Here is a 7,903-nt window from a genome sequence, read left to right as displayed (position 1 = left end):
TTTAGGGTCGTTACATTATCCCCCACTTATGAACATTCGTCCTCGAATGACACTTGACACACATTAAGGGATTAACGACTCAAGACTAGAAGCCTTTCATGCATGCAACATCATATACAATGTACAAACTAGGAGGAAACATCAACTCCATATTAAAAAGCTCAATGCAATGCAAGGAAGTAGGAACTACATCTACAAACTCATTATGCATCAAAAACTTCATCATTTCTCATTACATTGGAGGAACTTCCTTCTCCATCTTATATCATGCTCATCACAACATCATTAGGCAAAAAAAAAGATGCAATTAATCTCAAAAACACATTTAAGCAAGTTCAACTTTTAACCTCATGAAGCATATAAGCAACTCATACTAAATGCACATTAACATGAGGAACATAATTCATGAAAACTCATTTTCTCATTCAAACATAAACTCATTTAGAACATGCATAACATAAGGAGGCCATGGAAACACAATATCACACATGACTCTAAAAACATGAAACAAGCCAAAAAGGAACTCTTTGTCTTAGGCATGAATAGGCATATAAAGGAAGAAGTAAGGATATCGAAACTCTCATCAACCTTACTACTCTTCGTACTATTCCCCACTTAGGGGTAAACCCAACTAAGGAACCTTAATAAGACATCCACAACTTACAAGAAACCATCAACATACCGATGCTTTTAAACTAGGAAGATCCCTATTAAGCAACTCTTGCTCACAACAACCTTACCAACACCACTCAAGGTCTCATATGGGTCTACCACACCAGGTTTAAACTCCTCAACTCACCACACCTCATAAGGAATCACTCAAACACCACAATTCATCAACTCTTTCAACATACCTCAAAACTCATCATGACTAAGTCGGATTCTACCAACAACACACATAACCATAAAGCAACCCATTGATACTATAGAGTCAACATCACAATCTTCCATATCACATCTACCAAGTCACATAGCCGTAATTGGCATCACAACCAACCCTCCTCCTTCACACCTTCTAGCATACTCCTTTCAAGTGGTCACACATTAAAGACCATCAGATAAAGAACGAGAGGGAGACATTATAGAGCTAAACTCTATGGCACGACTTGAAGAATGAAGAAGTGAAACTTTCTTAACACCCAATAGCCTTCTATTCATAATGTGGCGTGCTTCACATTATGAACAAGACTCTACTAGATGTGGTTTGAGACATCCTAAGACCATTCCAAAATCTTGTGCTCTGATACCATGCTTGTCACGACCCGAGTCTACACCCCAGAACCGACACGGCGCACTCGACCCTGTACGGATCTCATCCAAGCCTCATAGCATTCTTAAACATAAGAACATAGGAAAAAAGAGAAGAATTAAAACTTTCTTTACAGTCAAAGACATTTTCATTAAGAAGCAAGCGAAAGACTTTCTAAACTTTGTGTACTATGTCTCAAACCATCTAATACTTTGAATACAATATTGGGACTAAGCCCATACAAAATATTTAACATAAATTAAAAGACATAAACAAACAAATTGGGTTTTGTCCTCGAAACTATAAGGACTCACCAAGTCTTCACGTTAAAGCACCTTAAAAACCTATCCTTCAAGCATAGAACACCAATATCTCCAAAACCCTACACTTCGGTAAAAAGGGAGAAGAAATATGGGTTAGCACATAAAGTACTAAGTATGGAAGCCATGCAAAAGCATTCTTAAAACAGACATTTATTTGAGAGTCATGCTTGTATTCCATTATGGTAAAACTTCATGAACATTGATAAAACAGGCAAAATATAAGTCACACCAAACATACTAAGTCATATTTTTACATTAGAACATAATCCACATATGAACCTTTATCTTCACCTTAAACCTTCACCTAAAGTAACCCTCAAGCTATACCTTATGCAATGTATGGGTAGCGTCCCATACCACCACCCACACTAAGGTACCACCTTAAGTACACCAAAAGTTAACTTACAATTCATCTTTTGCACCTTTACACAATAAAACATATAGGAGACACAAATATTACATAAGTCACATCATCACATTAAGACCAACATCTAAGATAAACTCTAAGTCATACTCGTGCAATGTGCAAGTAGCATCCCGTACTACCACTCACACTAATTACTTATTTGAAGTCACCATAGACAAGGCACATTCATATACGACATGACAAGGAAGTAACTCATAATACAATCCAAGTATAGCATGCATCATTTCATTTAAGCATAAATCACATTCTTCATTTAAAGGAATTTCATTCATAATCATGAAGATTTAGAGAACTCACTATGACCCTATCAAAGCCTACTCGTGCATTGCATGGATGGCATCCCATACTACCACTAACACTTCATAAAACTCATCAAGAAACCATAATGCACATCTCACATGATGGGAACAGGCATTAACCGACATAGACCATGAGAGCTAAATCATGGAATACGGTATGATATAACCCCACACCTAAGAAAGGTGTTCTACTTGCCTAGGGTAGAACTAGTAAGCATCTGATATAGGCACATAGTTATCAGATAAGAGAGATGTTCATTGGACTTTAACCTAATATTGAGAGAGCCACCATCTTAGCCATATCCACTCGGTGCTTAGCCTCCATTCATAGAGTAGTTCATTCACATTACATTGTTGTACTTTAGAGGGCCACCAACATTAGGTCTACCAACCCAAGGTACATTACACAAGAAAGGGCCACTACTATTAGGTCTACCGATTCAAGGTACATTAAGGATAGCTCATTGACTTTCCATGAAGGGCCACCACATTTAGGTCTAACGATACAATGTTCATCGTTTCACACATGTAAAGGCCACCAACATTAGGTCTACCACTTCAAGGTTTATCATCACATTGGTTTCTAGACTCATCGTGAAGGGCCACCACATTTAGGTATACCGGTTCAAGACATAGCCTAAAATACCTCATTAGTCATTCATAGAAAGGCTACCAACAATAGGTTTACCAATTCTAGGTCATTCATTCATTCATTCATTCATGCACAAAAAGCCTACCAACATTAGGTCTACCAATTCATTTCATTAAGACATTTAAGTCAAGATATATTCATTATTCAAGAGGAGGATGTCTAAGCCTACCATTTCAAGATACTTCATTCATGATCACATTCACCAATACAAGAAGAGGATGCCTTAGCCTACCAATTCAAGATACACATTCACTTTTACATTCATTCATATAAGAATAAGATGCACAAGCCTACCAATTCAAGATATACAACATTACATTATAGAACCCTTCACATTCCATCATCCACATTCATGAGTGTTAAGTGAGAATATGTTTTCAATCACAACACACTTAAATTCTATACAAGATCGTCATTCCATCATTGAAATCACATGCAAATCCTTCACATTATACATAGTAAGTAAACACCTCCACCTTTCAATTGGATCAATACCTCAAGCACAATTCTACTTCAACATGTAATTAGATCATAACTTGCCTTGAAGGCCATGAATCCCAAATCATCAACACACCACCAATTTACCACAATTAAGGCATACATAATGATACAATTCAATAACCCAAAGCAATTTAGACAAAATTCCCTTCATAAACTTTCATAATCATCAAACCTACTTCATAAGGCACAACTTAGGAATTGAGAGAAATCAAGGGTTCATAGAGTATTTTTTTTATCATAAATCATCAATTAAACACCAATACAATCATAATTTTTCATTAGAAACCATTTGAAAATGTTTGATGGAAGAACCTATGAGATTGAGTAATACCCTAGATTTTTCATATATTGAAATCATCCTTTGATTTGGCTCCTTGAATGAAAAGTTAGACAAGGATCAAGACTACCATACCTTGCTAGATGAATTCCACGAAAATCCACTCAATAAGTCTTCTTCTTCAAGCCCTAAGTCTCATTCTTCTATTGGTCTTTAATGGAGTTCTAGAGATAAGATATTTGGAGAGGGAGGGGTTTTGATTTGGAGGACTTGAAATAATCAGGTCTAATTATGTTTTAATACTCTTAAAATATATTAATATACTTAAAATAACCGTCCATACACTTAAAAGAATTAATTAACAAATTACCAAAAGACCCTTAGCTTGGTCGAGTCCAAACCAGATTGCACAGGCATGGTTCACGCCCTGGAGCCACGGACCGTGAGTCCATTCACGGACTGTGCTGTTGGTCCGTGGTCTGAGGCTCCAGCATGGTTTGGAGGGGCTTGACCTACGGAGGCCATCCACGGGACGTGGATGGACCTACGGGGGGTGGACCCTTTCCGTAGCTCACCAAATTTTGGCCAACTTTTTTTTTTTGGGTCTTGGCAATTTAGCTTAGGGTCCTCCTCAAGGAACCCTAGGGTAGTCCATGGGGTGTCATACCTTGATGTTTAACCCCTAAACCCATCAACCGAAGCTCGGGATAACATAAAATACCATAAAGCCTCACACTAAACTCAAACACACACACATTAGTCTCTAGTTTTACCTATTCATTTTTAGGGTCGTTACACAATCTCAACCCAATCATCTAGAATACTACATTGGATAAGGGAATCAACATTATTCAATAACTAATCCAATATAAACATAACAATTCAACATACTTTCATGATCAATCAACCTAAATCACAAACTTCCAATTTAGTATTTTGGGGGGTAACATGGGTTCATAGGGGAAATTCACCATAATTCATTATTAATTCAACAATCCATTCGTAATTCATCATATATAAACCTTTAAAAACGTTTTGGAATTGAACCCATGAATAGATTGAAACCCTATGTTTTGGGGGGATTTTGGAAACTTGAAATCATCTTTTGATAGGGCTCCTTGAATGAAACTTAATCAAGGATGAAGACTATCATACCTCTATTGATGACACTCCACGAAATGGTGTGAGAAAAGTGAAATCTTGAGCTTGAAACCTTGACTCCTTCTTCTCCAATGGTGGTTTCTAGAGAGAGAATATTTGGGGAGGAGGGTAATTTCTATTTTTGTGTTTTGGAATAATGAATTGAAAAAGGAGTTTTAATACTTTTAAAATCCTTAAAATGCTTTAATTAATCAATAATAACCGTCCCCAACCCATAACTAACTAATTAGCAATTTACTAAGTTACCCTTACCTTTAGCCGAATTGGACAGCATTGTAGTGGTGACTCACGAAACTCCACCCACGGACAGTGGGTGGGTCCACGAGTTGTGGTGGCTATCCATGGTTTGGGTCTGGAACTTGTCATCTAGGCCCCTGACCTACGGAGCAAGCCTACGAGGTGTGGATGGACCTACAGGGCGTAGGTCCCATCCGTAGCCCACAACTTTTTGTCAACATGGGCAGATTTGGGGAGCTTTGGGGGTTAGGCTTTAGGGTTCTTCTCAAGGACCCTTGGTTGGTCCTTGGGGAGTCATACCTTGACGTTTAACCCCTAAACCACTCAACCAAAGCTCGGGAACTCATTTTACAACCTCAAACCCCATATCAAACTCAATCACGCACTCGTTAGGCTCTAGTTCCACCTACTAGTTTTCTGAGTCATTACATTATCTCCCCCTTAGGAATATTCATCCTCGAATGACACTTTAAATACTTTAGGGAAATAAAGACTCAAGACTAGCAGCCCATCATGCATGAAACATCATAAACAATGCACAAAACTAGGAGGAAACATCAACTCCATCTCAAACATACTCAATGCAACACAAGAAAGTAGGAATTACATCTACCAACTTATTATGCATGTAAACTTCAATATTTCTCATTTAATTGGAGGAATTACCTTGTCCAACTCAAATCATTCTCATCATAACATCATTAAGGCAATTAAGCAATTTTCTCTTAAAAGCACATTTAGGCATGTTCAACGATTCACCTCATGAAGCATATAGACAACTCATACTAAATGCACATCAACATGAGGAACATAAATAATAAAAACTCATTTTCTCATTTAAACATAAATTCATCAAGAACATGCATAACATAAGGAGACCATGGAAACACATAATCACACATGACTCCAAAACATGAAACAAGCCAAAAAGGAACTCTTGGTCTCAAGATTGAATAGGAATAGAAGGAAAGAGATAAGGATATCGAAACTCTCAACAACCTTACTATTCAACATACTATCTCTCCCTTGGGAGTAAACCCATACTTAGGACAACATGGAAATAACATAGGGACCTTAACAAGACATTCACAACTATAAGAAACTATCAACATACCGATGCCTTTATCCGGAAGAGCTCCTTTGACAACTCTAGCAGCATCCTTTACTAAAACCCTTACTAGGACACCACTCCTCAACATTTTTTCATGGATGGAACTTCTTTACCATTCTATTTCTTAACTTGCCGATCTAAGATCCCAACCGGTACTTCTACACTAGGAAGGTCCTCATTAAGCAACTCTTGCTCACAAACAACCTTACCAACACCACTCAAGCTCTCATATGAGTTTAGCAAACCGGGTCTAAACTCCTCAACTCACTTGACCTCTTAAGATGAGAATTTCAAGCAAACGTAACTCATGAACATCAAGGATACTCAACGACCTTGCTATCTAAGTACATTATCTCCTCCTTGGGAGCAAGCCTATACAAACTCTTTTAAAACATTACTCTTTCAATTCTAAGGTTGGAGAAAATCATCACTAAACCTTCACACTCATCCCACAAGATGATTCTAAATCAAAGTGAATTACACTTCTACCCTTCTTAGAGAAGTCTACTAACTTCACACATCTAGGTATTTCCAAAACACCTTATTTACCCAAATCTTTCAACATACCTCAAAACTTATCATGACTAAGTCGGATTCTAAAATAAATTAAACACAACCATAAGGCAACCCATTCATACTAAAGACAACATCACAATCTATCATCTCAAATCTATCAAGTCACATAGCCATAATTGGCATCACAACCAATATTTTTCTCCCTCGATCCTTGTAGCATGAGTCCTTCAAGTGGTCATACCCTATAGACTATTGGATAAGGAATAAAAGAGAGACCTTATAGAGTTAAACTCTATGGCACGACTTGAAGAATGAAAAAGTGAGATTTTCCTAACACTCAATAGCCTCCTATTCATAAATGTGGCATGCTTCACACTATGAACAAGACTCTACTAGATATGGTTTGAGACATCCTAAAACCATCCCAAAATCTTGTGCTCTAATACCATGTTTGTCACGACAAGAGACTACACCCCGGATGTGACACGGCGTACAAGACTCCGAAGAGCCTCATAGCATTCATAACATAAGAGTATAGGAAAAATAGTGCAGAATTTAAAACTTTTCTTTACAATCGATGTCATTTTCATAAAAGCAAGCGAAAGTCTTTCTATACTTTGTCTCAAACCATCAACAACACTTTGAATAAAACATTGGTACATAGCCAATACAAAAGCCCTAAACATAAAATAAAAAACATAAAGAGAAATAGTGGGTTCGTCCTCGAAACTATGAGCACTCACCAAATCTTCAACTACATGCTCCTTAGAAACCTATCTCCCATGTATAGGACATCAAATCTCCAAACCCTACACTTTAGTAAAAATGAAAAAATATGGGTTAGCACATTTAATGTACTAAGTATGATACCCATGAAACAACCATGCTTTAAAAAGGACATTTTTTTGTTAAAAACCATACATTATGCCAATTTGAGAAAACTTCATGAACTTTTTTATAAGAGGCATAGGATACAATGTGTGAATAGCGTCCCATACCACCATCCATACTAAGTACCACTTTAAGACTACCACAAGTGACTTACCATTCTATCCTTTCATCTTTAGACCATATTCATACATAAGGAACATAAACATTTCATAAGTCATGACAAGGAAAGTAACTCATAATACAATCCAAGTTAAAGCAT

The sequence above is a fragment of the Solanum verrucosum genome, unplaced genomic scaffold (genome assembly GCF_900185275.1).
Source record: "Solanum verrucosum unplaced genomic scaffold, falcon-dt-bn FXZP01000135.1, whole genome shotgun sequence".
NCBI classification, from domain to species: Eukaryota; Viridiplantae; Streptophyta; class Magnoliopsida; order Solanales; family Solanaceae; genus Solanum; species Solanum verrucosum.
Note: the sequence above shows the minus strand (reverse complement) of the source record.